This window comes from Ictalurus punctatus, chromosome 21, assembly GCF_001660625.3.
Source record: "Ictalurus punctatus breed USDA103 chromosome 21, Coco_2.0, whole genome shotgun sequence".
Lineage (NCBI taxonomy): Eukaryota > Metazoa > Chordata > Actinopteri > Siluriformes > Ictaluridae > Ictalurus > Ictalurus punctatus.
The window spans coordinates 9,647,936-9,662,488 of record NC_030436.2 but is presented as its reverse complement, the minus strand read 5'-3'; the positions used below and the strand labels follow the sequence as shown (position 1 = coordinate 9,662,488).

General features: G+C 38.2%; 1 protein-coding gene across 1 annotated transcript in view; it reads right to left on the bottom strand.

Annotated features, from left to right (window-relative positions):
* Positions 1-9,233, bottom strand: part of cdk18 (cyclin dependent kinase 18) — a 67,058-nt gene extending 57,825 nt beyond the window's left edge. Inside the window, exon 1 of the mRNA XM_017450188.3 lies at positions 8,822-9,233. The gene's annotated coding sequence lies outside the window, so the exon portion shown is untranslated. The remainder of the gene's footprint in view (positions 1-8,821) is intronic.
* Positions 9,234-14,553: the final 5,320 nt, after the last annotated feature.

Below are 14,553 nucleotides of genomic sequence, written 5' to 3'. Positions count from 1 at the left end.
CTCTGGTGTGTGGCTGTGTAATGGAAACTGATCCGAGATTAAAATAAAGACACAAGGTGGCTTTAGGTGAATCATTATAGACTTTTAGATATGACTCACACCCTCAGCACTGATTCATAATTCATTCTTTCTTTAAAAAAAAAATAAAAAAAAATATATATATATATATATATATTGCTTGACTGTATTGTAGCCAAACCTCTAAACCTTTACATTTTTAAAAATGTGAATGGACAAAAAAATATAAAAATGTATTTTTGTATAAAACATCCCTGCAGGACCTGACATGTCATTTAAGCTGATAGTGCTAATGCTGACTCTAGGAAACACTATCATTAATGCTAATGGAATAAACCATGATCAGTAACGCTAATGGAATAGACCATGATCAGTAACACTAACGGAATAAACCATGATCAGTTACGCTTACGGAATAGACCATGATCAGTAACGCTAACGGAATAAACCATGACCAGTAACGCTAACGGAATAAACCATGACCAGTAACGCTAACGGAATAAACCATGACCAGTAACGCTAACGGAATAAACCATGACCAGTAACGCTAACGGAATAAGCCATGATCAGTAACGCTAACACTGGAAACAGGACCCACACTGTTAGTTTTTAAACATTGAAGGATGTTTTCTTTGTTAACAAGTTAACAGAGCTTCACAATACTAGCAGCTTTGCCTGCTAGCTAAGGCTAAGAGCTAAGGCTCTTACAAGATTGCTTAACTACAAAAAAATTAAACAGCAATACTAATTCCGATGGATTTTGAGAGTTGAGAAACTTAACGAACGACGTACCTTACTTGCTGCTAACCAGTTAGCATAATTATCTAGCTATCTAGCAAGCCAACATTAACAGCTTGTTCAGGTGTTTGTTCGGTTTACTTAGCTAATTAAGCAAGAAGCATAACTACTAATTCCCTTTGACATGCTGTTTCACGTGATTATACTCAACTGTTAGATATTCTGTCCATCTTTCTGTCTTTCAGTCAACATCACCATTGAGGAACTGATTGAATGAGCTGGAAAATGTTTTCAGTGTACAGAAAGATTGGTTGTGGTTGTGTGATTTCAGTGGGAAATTTTATATATATATATATATATATATATATATATATATATATATATATATATATATATATATATATGCATCACGTTATAGTGGGAATTACAGTCTGAGCCATGCACACCTCTTGACCAATCAGAATCAAGAATTCAATTCCACTATGTTGTATAATATTTTATATAAATCCGTTGTGTTAACTGTAGAGCACATAACCCAGATTACAGTAGGTGCGTGTGCCTGATGTAAAACCCACCAGAATCACATGAGCACTGGTTTACTAGGGATTATTTTCTGAATTATTCCCCACAGTTTTTTTTCCCCCTTTAATCATGTTGGGTTCAACACATCGAATGTTTCGACATCGTAAAATGCCCCGTGCGTAAGAATCAGGAAGTAAGTGCCCTCCATTGTTGCGCTGCTAGGCAGACGGAGTTTGCACATCATTCCCAAACGATAAATGATAACAAAGGTATATATGAAATCTCAATAACACAATCATTTCTCATAGTTGCTCTGACAGATCTGCCATGATTTTGTGTATAGTTGCCACGTTCTGCCACTTCTGCTTAATATTCTGTTTATATATATTTACAAACACAAACACACACACACACACACACACACACATATATATATATATATATATATATATATATATATATATATATATATATATATATATGTACATTTATCTCCAAGTAAACTTAAGAGAGCATTATAGCATTAACATTAGAGTATACTCTGCAATGACTAACAAATAGAGAAACGTTTTCTGAAAAGTTCTCAACAACGCTCTTTTTTACGCTTTTTTTCTCTTTCAACTTTTGCTTCATCATTTCATTACATTCAAAAAAACATGTCAAATACAGTTTATTACCAACAAATATCATTTTCTATTTCAGCACATATTTCAATTCCAAGGATCAGAAATCTCACCCAATCTTGTGAACCGTGAAAGGAGAAACAAGTGGATTATACAGAGATCCGTTTATTACATCTACATCCAGATGTTTATGTGCATAGCTGATTAACAGATTTTAAAAAGGATTGAGAAGAAAATAACAGAATTGTGTGGTTGCATAAATATTCCCCACTCTGCTGTTTTTCCCTCCACTTCAGTCATGAGCGTGTAATATTGGTGAATTAGAGCTTTATTTTCCCTCTGGGTTTCCTCTGATCTCTCATAGATTTGTGAGAAGGTTGGCAGAGGTGTGTTTCTAATTTTCTCTAGAACCCTTGCTGAGAACTGCAAATTTCCACAATGACAATCTGATCATCAAATATACAGTATGAAGTAGCTGTATGATTATGACATTTTCGCACTCATGACTCGTTCATTTCTATGAACTGGTTTAAAAGTATTTAAACAGACAAATAGATCTAATCTAATTGGGAAATTCACTCTAATTATACACTTTAGCCACCACATATGTAAGTGTTACAGTTAATGCCTTTAATAAAGTACTCATTTAGAGTCTCATTAAGTTCTGAAGATTTAGCTTTCCTTATTTAATTGCTATTCTGGTTCGTTTTTGTTTGGTCTGTCATAATAATAGTGACTATGTAAGGAATAAAACACTAGGAGAAGTGTCGTTATTGGGAAGTAATCAGCTGGATTGGATTACGAAGCCGAGTTGCTGTCACTACAATAAACTGAATTATTTTCCTTAGCAATTTGCCTACGATTTTTATTAATCGATTTTTATTTATTAAAGATGACACACCGTACTTTTTATTCGTTTATAGTTACGGTTAATATTGAGGAAAAACGTTGTGAAGTCCGGCTGGCGACTCCCTCCATAAAAGTTAAATAAACGTCTCCTTACAGAAAACATCACAATATCAAAGACATAGACTTTTTTTAAAAGTGTGTTTATGTGGAGCACCCACTGTACAATAGTAAAACCTTTCTCCAGCAGTGTATATTTTATCTGTATGGTGCTTTTTCCCCCTGATAATAAACGCTCTGAATCCTAGAAGGCAAGCCGCAAATGCAAATCCTATTCCCACCAATGAATCAGCAGTGACCCTTTCCTGCTTTTCTATTGATTGTCCATTCATCGACGAGCAATGATATGCTAGAAAATGGAAGGATCCTCTTTATGTCATCTCCATCAAGTGAAACTCCATCCATGTCCCCAAATCTGAGCATACAAAGTCAGATGAGGACACCTGTGCAAAACAAACATGCTGTGGATTTGTATCGAATGTCAATCAAGAGCTGTTAATAGCGGCATGTTCTAACATTGTGCACTTGTTGAAAGGAGGCCATCAGCGCACAGGGCCGTGAACGGTGACGTTAGCAAAACACGAGCGAAAACACGTGTGGAGAGTGAAGAGGACGAGCTGAGAGGTTTAGCGTGACCTTATTTCCATGTCCATTTTTAGTTCTGACTAAAAAGGGTGAGCGAGTGCAAAAATCCTGATGGCGCCACACACAGCTTTCTATGGCCAGGCGTCCAAGGGAGCAAAATTGGCTGGGTAGGAGGGGTATACTCTCTCTCTCTCTCCCCTGTCTCCCCTGTCACAGCAACTCTAGTGAATTTTGGGCATCTGTGATCTCATGTATGTCGGAGAGGGGGATAGAGATTACTTTCCTTAAAGTCTATTACATTGCCCTGTGATGCAGCAGTTCACAATGGCTTCAAGTGACTTGGAGTAAGCTTGTGTTAGCCCTCACCCTTGGTGGCTGTTGTCTGTTAAGTAGAGTATTAGCTAGCTGGGTGGTAATTGGCATATTCACCAAAAATTGGGAGAAAATGTGGGAACAAATGTACATGCCATACCCAGCAACAAGACAACAATGTCAAAATCAACCGAAAGCAAGTTTCGAACCAAATTTCTTTTCACTCGTGAGCTTCTCAGCCTCCAGACATGATTTGAAAATGGCATAAGAGGTATTAGAAATGTCGAAGAGCGCGAGGAAGCTTTGATGAACAATCTCGGAATATAAGAACCGAGTCAGGGCATAAGTCAGGAAGTTATTAGAGAATATTTATATCACATTCAAAAAGGGAGATTTTCATTTTCTCTGGTTATGAATATCTTCGAGATTTGAACACTTTTGTTAATCATAATAATGAAGGAACTAAACCCACGGTTCTCAAAGTGGTGTCTGCGATATATCCAGAGGGTCCCTGACTGTATTGCCTTTTTTTTAAATCACACAATGATGGTTGAGATTATTATCAATTAGTATCAGCGCAATTATGATTGTTATTTTATTATCATAGTCCAATCAACTGGAAATTTGAAAAGAAAGGGGTTCATCTAACTGCAGTTTTAATATAAACCAGGAAGTTAATATGATCCACAGTGGTCTAAAATTTACTTCTTGGTATGTTCAAGAATAAAAATAAATCTCTAATAGGGTGCACATTTGCTTTATTGGTCTTAACATAAAACTTAGCATGAACTTAAGGGGTTCTTGGAAATTCTTTTACCCTGGAAGTGTTCTAATGGGTGGCTTTTGGTCCCACCGTCAATCTGTTCTTCATTAAAACGTAAAAAAACTACACACTACACACATTTTTACGCAAAATATTCCTCATTAGGCATCGCTCCGGAACCCTGGCTGTGTCTGATATTGCTTTTCTGATATTGGACTGATTTGCCACCAGAGGGGGAGAAAAAAAACGAACTTTCTTTTATATTGCTTTGTCAAACCTCTTCTGAGTTCTCCGTTCCTACTGAGCTATTTAAGATCCACAAAGTTCAAATGCATCTATTTCACATGGTCATGTTTTGCCAGACTGGATCTCAATAATTGACTCTCGAGTTCAACCTCAGACGCCATGATCTCTTTTTCTTTCTTTTTTTTCTTTCTTATTTGCCCAATTCAATTCTCTGAGGTAATTTCTCCCACACTCCAATTTGACTCCAATAGGCAATAATGCCTCTTATTTGTCTCTGTTAAATGAAACTCAACTGAGCAATTATCAGCAATCACCTTCTCGAGAAGCACCAACTCAGACGCCGAGGTGAATTATTATGAGTCATGGGTAAGGTAAGAGCAAATATTAGGGCCAACAAAGAGCCATTTCAGCTCATGTATTATTAAGCAGATGAAAAAAAAATTACTGAAAAAATGAAAATGATGAAAAATAAATATTGAGTTGAGAATCGGTTCAATATTGAGTATTATATTTACTATAATTTTCACAGTTCACAGTTTTTCATTCGTCGTGCCTGCTTGATTTTCAAGATAAATTTTTACAACTTTACTTTGTGTTGTATCTACAGAGCTGTAACACTTTCTACATTTAAGAATCTTTCATTCAGGACTGAAACATACTTGAGGTATTGTACTTTACTGCTACACTTAGATATTATTTATTTAGTAAAGGGGTAGGGCTATTTGACTAAAATATCTTATCTCGATACTTCATATGATACGTATTAGACATTTCTACGATACACAATATGTATCACAATATACAGTAAATTTGCACTCTCTGCAAAAAAAATGTAAAAAATAAAATGTTACCTTGAAAAAGATTCAGATCTTCCAACACTGAAAAGGCAGAAAATATCAATAAAATATGTAAAAACAATTTAAAGTTGTTTTTTATACAGAGTGCTAATATTGGCACCCTTGGTAAAAATGAGCAAAGAAGGCTGTGAAAAATTATCTTTATTGTTCAACCTAACAATTAACCTAACAATTGCAAAACAGGTTTATTGAAAAAAAAAATCTATGTTAAATATATAATAATTCTTAGTACCCCTATGAATTCATATGAGAAAAATATATTTGAAGTATATTCCCAATGATATTTAAAAAAAAAACGTAGTATACCTGGGTGGCTAGGAACAGGAAATTGTTCAACCATGACTTCTTGTACACAGGGGTATAAATATAAGGTAACACACAAACCAAAGAATATAGCTGTGATGTGCAGCAAAAGGTTGCTGAGCTTCACAAAATGGGAAGTAGCTATAAGAAAATAGTACAAGCATTGAAAATGCCCATTTCCACCATCAGGGCAATAATTAAGAAGTTCCCGCCAACTGGAAATGTTATAGGACATGTGACTATATCGTCTCAATGCACTGTGAAGAGAACGGTTCAAGTGGCCAAAAAATCTCCAAGGATCACAGCTGGAGAATTGCAGAAGTTAGTTGTGTCTTGGGGTCAGAAAGTCTCCAAAACTACAATCCGAAGTCACCTACATCACCACAAGTTGTTCGGAAGGGTTTCAAGAAAAAAGCCCCTACTCTCATCCAAAAACTCGAGCGTCTTCAGTTTGCCAGACACTACTGGAACTTCAAATGGGATCGGGTTCTATGGTCAGATGAAACCAAAATAGAGCTTTTTGGCAATAAACACCAGAGGTGGTTTTGGCACACAGAGAAAGGTAGCCATATGGAAAAGTACCTCATGCCCACGGTTAAATATGGTGGTGGCTCTTTAATGTTTTGGGGCTGTTTTTCTGCCAGAGGACCTGGACATTTTGTTAGGATACATGGCATCATGGACTCTATCAAATATCAGCAGATATTAAATGAAAATCTGCCTGCCTCTGCCAGAAAGCTAAAATGGGCCGTGGTTGGATCTTCCAGCAGGACAATGATCCAAAACATACATCAAAATCAACACAAAAATGGTTTACTGTCCACAAAATCAAGCTCCTGCCATGGCCATCCCAGTGCCCTGACCTGAAACCCATAGAAAACCTGTGGGGTGAACTGAAGAGGAGAGTCTACCAGCGTGGACCTCGAAATTTGAAGGATCTGGAGAGATTCTGTATGGAGGAGCGATCTCAGATCCCTCGCCATGTATTCTCCAACCTCATCAGGCATTATAGGAGAAGACTCAGAGCTGTTATCTTGGCAAAGCGAGGTAGCACAAAGTATTGACTAAAACGGTGCCAATAATTGTTGCACACGTATATTTAACAAAGATATATATTTTTTGATAAACCTGTGTTGTGTTTGCAATTGTTTGATATCCATGACAGCAGAGTATTATTGTGATATACAAATGTTCTGAAAAGATTTATTGATATTATTTCATTATATTGACCTGGACTATGTGAGTGTCACTGTAAAGTTTTTTTACTCGTTGGATTTTTATTTAGACCTTCAAATTAGTCGTCCTCTCGACCAGGAAATGTCTGTATGCTATACACCGCATATATCAACAGAATGGGTGGATTTTATTAGTATCTCATCAACACTTCATTTTAAAACACCTAATACAATTAACGATCAAGAATCCTACCAACTCGTCACCTACTGTGACTTGTAACTTCATCAGTTCAAAACATTTCCTTTAACTTTTTAATACTTTTCATTTATCTTTAAGAGTAGCCATTTTTTTTACTTCCACTTTTAACTAATTTTGACACATTATCTACACTTTCACTTTGTTTTCTTGCTCTTTATTCAAGTCTTTCTTCTTGTGAGTCATGAGAAGTTTGGCGAGTATATCCTTGCATGAAAGTTAGCAACGGTAGCTACTGTCAAAGCAACTCTCATCTGGTTTATGCATACAGTAGTCTTCTACTTTTCTTTTCTTCTTGTAATTAGGTCGCATAGTGTTCATGAAGGAACTTCAGTCGAAATCTCCTTTTTAAGCACGGCGTTATTGTAATCCTATTCAACTGGGTTTACATCACATTAACATGATGTGTGTACGTGGGAATGGGTATTTATAGCATAGTGGGGACCTAATTTAGCAGATAAGATGGGAATAACTGACAGTTTGGACTTTGTAGTGACATTTGGCTTGTCTTCACGAGGAAAACTTCATTTTATTTCTTCCTTTTTTTGTTTACTGCTTCTTTCAGCAAAACTGAAAGATGTCAAAGGTTTCATTTTAGTTATTGAGTTCAATAAGAAAGTCCTCACAACGACAGTAACACAAATATGTGCGTGTGTTGTGTGTGTTTGGGAGAAGAAAAAAAAAGTTCAGACATGATGTCTGCCATATCCTAATAAGTGACTTGTTTACTTGTTTGTTTGTTTTTGCAGTTGGATTTATTTTTCTCACTTCTAGTCATCTAGTCTAATCTATAGCAGGGGTTCTCAAACTTTTCAAGTGCAATAATAATAATAATAATAATAATTATAATAATAGTTATAATTATAATAATAATACAGTTCTACAGACCTCTACAGAACAGATGTATGTTTATATTTTTGAACATAATCCCACTATCCAAAAAAAATCCTTCAAATATTAGGTTCATTATACAAATGTGCACAATTCTTAAAGGAAATTCCTGGATTTCCCACCCGAGAGAACACAATAGACTCCGTGTTAACATTATTTTAATATTTTTGAGTCATTGAGGTTTGGATTCAACTCGGTCAAGTTCACTATAAGAACAAATGTAATAACTTTGATAGCACTAACAAGTCATGTTTTCTACTTCTGTAACTACGTTACATACTTCACCCCCCAGGAGATCCACTGATCTGTAGTGTGTGGTATCAAAATGCATCATCTATGTGGTGTGTGAGAAGAAGAAAGTAACAAATGCTCCACTGAAGTACCAAAGTTTTCGTTCGAAAACCTTTAGTTTTGCATCCTGGTGCATCTTTAACGCCTCTACAGACAGACAGCATAATGAATTAGTCAACGATCAGCAGATCAACACACACACACACTCATTCACAGACACTCTGTGACCTCTTCCAGCCCGGTGCTCTCGAGCGTGACTAGCCTGTAAATCAAAGCAACAAGTTCCTGTTTCCGAATCACAGCTTGTAAGTTTTGGCACTGCAGTTTATACTCACAGGAATGGACGAGGAACGTGTGTGTCCCTGCTGCTGCTGCTGCTGCGTACGAGGATGACACAAGGCCCTCCAGCTTCTTTGGCAACACTGATAAATCCACAACTGGAGGGTGTGTGTGTGTGTGTGAGTGTGTGTGTGTGAGTGTGTGTGTATACGTTTCAGTGTGATGGAGGTGGACACACACACAGTCTGTCCCCGTCTCTACAGGCTGCTCCTGCACTGCCTTCCCTTCTGCTGCTTTTCATGTGAGGCCCTCCTTCCCCCCCTCTGCCGAGAGAGAGCGTGAGTGAGTGAGAGAGAGAGAGAGAGAGAGAGAGAGAGAGAGAGAGAGAGTGTAAGAGAGAGAGGCAAAAAAATGGCAACAACTGAAAATATGAAAGAAAAAAAATACAGGAAGCAAATGTGTCTCTGTGAAGGATTTTATAATCAGGCTCAGTCTCCACCTCCGCTTGCCTCCCCGCCCCTATTGTTATGGCAACGACCAATAGAACGAGCCTGTGATCCTCTCACATGGGGCTAATGCAATATGGTTATGTATGTATATGTGAAGTGTGTGTGTGTGTGTGTGTGTGTGTGTGTGTGTGAGGTGGCTGTGGCTTCTCTAAATAGCAAATATGGCCAGTGGCGGCTGAAGTAACTGCTGTAGGCTCTGCATACACACACACACACACACACACACACACACACACACACACACACACACACACACACACACACCTCATAAGTGCTGTTATAGAATAACATTTCTGCTGAATCCTTCATAAAGTGTTGATTCATCTCCTATAACAGCAGCTCTGACAGTATAGTTTATTGTAACACTCTCTTTCTAAAACGTTATCGTTTCTATAGTAACAGCTCATTCACAGGGACTTGTACGGCTGCTGCTTCATATAAACAGATATGGTGTAGCTTTCTGTAAGGAGGCGTTTATTTCACATTCACAGAAGACGTCTGGCTGAGGTAAAGCTCTAACTTTAAAGAGCTTTCTGACATGGGAAAATGTATACTTTGCAGTTTTGTTAACACGGCAAGCTGCAGGTTTTTTTTTTTTTTTTTGATTGTTTGTTAGTTTTTTCGTTCACGAGAGTGAAAAAGAGGAAACAAGGCTGGTGTGGAAACATAGGTTTACAGCTGTTATGACATAACTGAGAACAGGAACTAAAGGACAGAGTCGACTAGACCACGTCGGCTGGCTCCCACATACAATCTGGCAAAATTGTAGAATAAAAAAATGTCATAAGAGTTGCGTACATGGGAGCTGGTGAACTTCGCAGACGAAGCGAACCGACCTGTGACTGGTTGATGCAAGCTTGGTGTGGCCAAAAGCAATTTATTCTAACATGGACGATTTTGAGGTGTGGCGGCTTCTTTCTGTAGCTGCTGAAATCGTTAGGAAATTTGATCATCGCCACATGCAGTACTGGAGCGTTCATAAACTACAGCCAAAACAGAAGCTTACATAGACGTTCCACAACATTAATTCTAACTATAAATAGATGAAAAGTATGCTGTGTCATTTTTTAATGGATAAAAATTTTAATTATTGGCAAATTTCTACTGTTTAAGAGTAATAAAACATTTCGGGATATGCTGTCATCCGAAAATAATCGACTTCTGGGTGGTGACAGTAATTCCGCTTCATCACACCACCCTGTGGTTGATTCATTTCTGATGATTTTCGGATTATTTTCTAATTAATTACAGCATTTTTCCCCCATGCAAAGCATCACAAGAGTCACATAAGCTGTAATGAATTAGTCCAAATTAGATATTAGCCAAAAAAAAAAAAAAGAAAGAAAAAGCTAATGCCTGGAACTGAATGTAAAAAAAATTCAACAATAAAAAGTGCCTTTAATCAAAAGATAGTGACAATGTTATTCATGTCATGAATAGAAATTCATTTATTTATTTATTTTCAAAATTATGCACCCTATTGTTGCATAAAAAAGTATCATTTATTTACAGAATGATGCCCCGAGAGCTACTCCTCTCCTCTGACCTGCCCTCTGATGAGCATATTGGTTTGAAGCTCCACCCACTGTTTACGGAGAGGCTGACACTGTTTGTACACTTTTCTGGCCACAAGCTTCAGAATATTGAAGGTATTTAGCACAATGTAGTCATGTTTTACCCAAAAATGTCTTCTTTTTTTTGTCAGTGTCAGTCATATGATGTCTTTCTGAGAAAGTGAGTTTTGGCCAGGTTTCATCAGGAAACGTACCAAACTCTTTAACGAAAGCTTGTTTGATCACTAGGTCCATTACTGGCTCTGAGTAAAGTTGATTGTAAACGTTTGCATCCCCTATCCCCATGAGTGGAAAAAAGCTCAATGTACAATGGAGTCCAAAAATCTGAGACCAGACTGGAAATGTAATTTTAAAAAATTATTGGTGACATGAATAACCATGCGCTAATACCGGAATTAATACTTACTTAAATATGAACTAATGATGAGTTAAAGCGTGTAAAGAGCTAACCTTAACTACGCACATAAACATCACTGGATGGTGCTGGATTACTTGCATAATTTATATTAATCCTTATCGAACGTAAAAAATGCCCTAATAATAGGATTATGAAAGTAATCCAGCACCATTCAGTGAAGGTTCATGCCATAGTTAAGGTTAACTCTTCATTAGTTCGTGATTAGTACATGCCTTAACTAATCATTAGTTCATATTAAAGTAAGTATTAATTCAGGTATTTGTGCATGATTATTCACGTACTGTTATTGCAAAGTGTTACTAAATGATATATATATTTTTTAAATGTATGTAGAGCACACACAAAATAAATCAAGTAAAAATTTAAAGCATTTTATTTTTAAAACATTTATTTGAACATCGATGCTTTTTGTTTAAAAACATGAATATTGAGTATTCAATATTGAAGTATGCACTATTTCTAGGTTACTTTTTAAATGGAAGCAAATATGCCATATTGAATCCGATCCCTATTAAAGCACATGTTCAGATGACACTCCAATGGATTCGATGTAAAAATGTTCAAGTTTTCGACAAACTTGCAGAGTCCATGCAGGCATGAGGAAATAAGAAATTCTGAAATTCATCGGAAAATTTCTAAGAGTCTACTTTTCACTCAATTTATAAAGAAACGTTTGTATTAAATTAGAAAAGAATGCCAAATGGAAGCATTTTCACTAGTGGCCTCAGAGGTTTGGACGCCACTGTACCTCAAAAAGAGATCTCCCAACTACAGAAAGAGACAATTCAAAGAGATTAAAAATGTAGAATAATAATAGTAGTAGAATAAAAGCCAAACAGCCAAACTAAAGAAGACATGACCTTCTCTGTATTCAAAGTGCCGAGGAATAATAAGGGGTGGATGTTAGATCCATGAGAAAAAATTTGAAGATGAAGTGATGACAGTTATTTCCAATTTTTTTGATATCACACATTCAAAGCAGGAACTTTTTCAATTCATTCATTCTGCTTTTCCTAATTTGGGTCGAAGATGCAACATGCTGAGAAGATCGTCCCAGACTTTTCTATCCCCAACCAGATCTTCTAGCTCCTCCTTATGGAACCCCAGACATTACCAACTGTGAGATATAAGCTTTCCAGCAGGTCCTAGGTCTGATCCGAGGTCTCCATCCAGTGAAACATCTCTTTCTAGAGGGAGCCTAAAGCACCTTAATTGGGAAGAGCAGCAGCTTTACTCCGAGGCTCTTTCTCAGATTGCTGAGCTCCTCACCCTATCACGGACAGTACGCCCAGAGGAACCTCGTTTCCCATTTCTTTCAGTGCCTTGCCACAGCTCATGATCATGGGTGAGGACTGAAACACCGTTTTTGTTAATTGCAACGATGAAGGAACTTTTGTGAAACTAAACCACTAATGACACATTTCTGATTAAAGTTTTGCACTCATCTGGTTAAATATATTAATTTCTTTAAATCTGGCATGCCTTGAAAGCTAAAGTCGTCACGATGACTTCTTGAAAAGAAATAAAACTTCACGTGGGCGGTGGTGACAATTGAAAGCGCGTGCGTACGCATCTGCTGCTTATTAAGCATTTTGTCTTTTCTCTTCAATGCTTTAAGCACAGTAGAAACCAAACCCCAGAGTCCAGTGACCTGCCGAGGTCCAAAGCCAAAGCTCTAATAAGGGACGAAGGCAGCCAAGCATGTACAGAAATAACAGGAGAAGTGAGGAGGGAGAAGTCGAAGGGAGTCCAGCATCCGCTTTCATCCAAGGTTCCTAATTGAGGTTGGAACTTGGTGGAGGATTGGGCGAAGAAGTGGAGGGGGGTGGCTGTGTAGGCAGGGAGGAGGTCGAGCAAGAGGTGATGAATGTCCTCGGTGCTTTGAGGGTGGCTATTAGAGTGCATGGTGTAACAAGTTTGTGCCAAGTTGCAATTCTCTAAAGGCCCGGACAAAAACACCAGCACGGTTTGCATCATTAAATGTGAGGTTATTCTACAAGTGGAGAATCTACTGTACAAGTGAACGTTTTTATTGCAGCAATACAGAAAACACACACAAATGGCCTCAAATGTACACAGTACAGCGCCATGCATAAGTAGTCACCCCCTCCCACCAGTACCACCCCCCCCCCCCCCCCCTTGAACTTTCCTACATGTTGTCCTGTTACAACCTGGTACTGAAATTAACTTAATTACAGTATCTCACAAAAGTGAGTACACCCCTCTCATTTTTGTAAATATTTGATTATATCTTTTCATGTGACAACACTGAAGAAATGACACTTTGCTACAATGTAAAGTAGTGAGTGTACAGCTTGTGTAACAGTGTAAATTTGCTGTCCCCTCAAAATAACTCAACACACAGCCATTAATCTCTAAACCGCTGGCAACAAAAGTGAGTACACCCCTAAGGTAAAATGTCCAAATTGAGTCCAAAGTGTCAATATTTTGTGTGGCCACCATTATTTTCCAGCACTGCCTTAACCCTCTTGGGCATGGAGTTCACCAGAGCTTCACAGATTGCCACTGGAGTCCTCTTCCACTCCTCCATGACAACATCACGGAGCTGGAGGATGTTAGAGATCTTGTGCTCCTCCACCTTCCATTTGAGGATGCCCCACAGATGCTCAATAGGGTTTAGGTCAGGAGACATGCTTGGCCAGTCCATCACCTTCACCCTCAGATTCTTTAGCAAGGCAGTGGTCATCTTGGAGGTGTGTTTGGGGTCGTTATCATGCTGGAATACTGCCCTGCAGCCCAGTCTCTGCTTCAGTATGCCACAGTACATGTTGGCATTCATAGTTCCCTCAATGAACAGTAGCTCCCCAGTGCCGGCAGCACTCATGCAGCCCCAGACCATGACACTCCCAACTACCATGCTTGACTGTAGGCAAGACACACTTGTCTTTGTACTCCTCACCTGGTTACCGCCACACACGCTTGACACCATCTGAACCAAATAAGTTTATCTTGGTCTCATCAGAGCACAGGACATGGTTCCAGTAATCCATGTCCTTAGTCTGCTTGTCTTCAGCAAACTGTTTGCGGGCTTTCTTGTGCATCATCTTTAAAAGAGGCTTCCTTCTGGGACGACAGCCATACAGATCAATTTGATGCAGTGTGCGACGTATGGTCTGAGCACTGACAGGCTGACCCCCATACCCTTCAACCTCTGCAGCAATACTGGCAGCACTCATACGTTTATTTCCCAAAGACAACCTCTGGATATGACGTACACTCAACTTCTTTGGTCGACCATGGCGAGGCCTGTTCTGAGTGAAACCTGA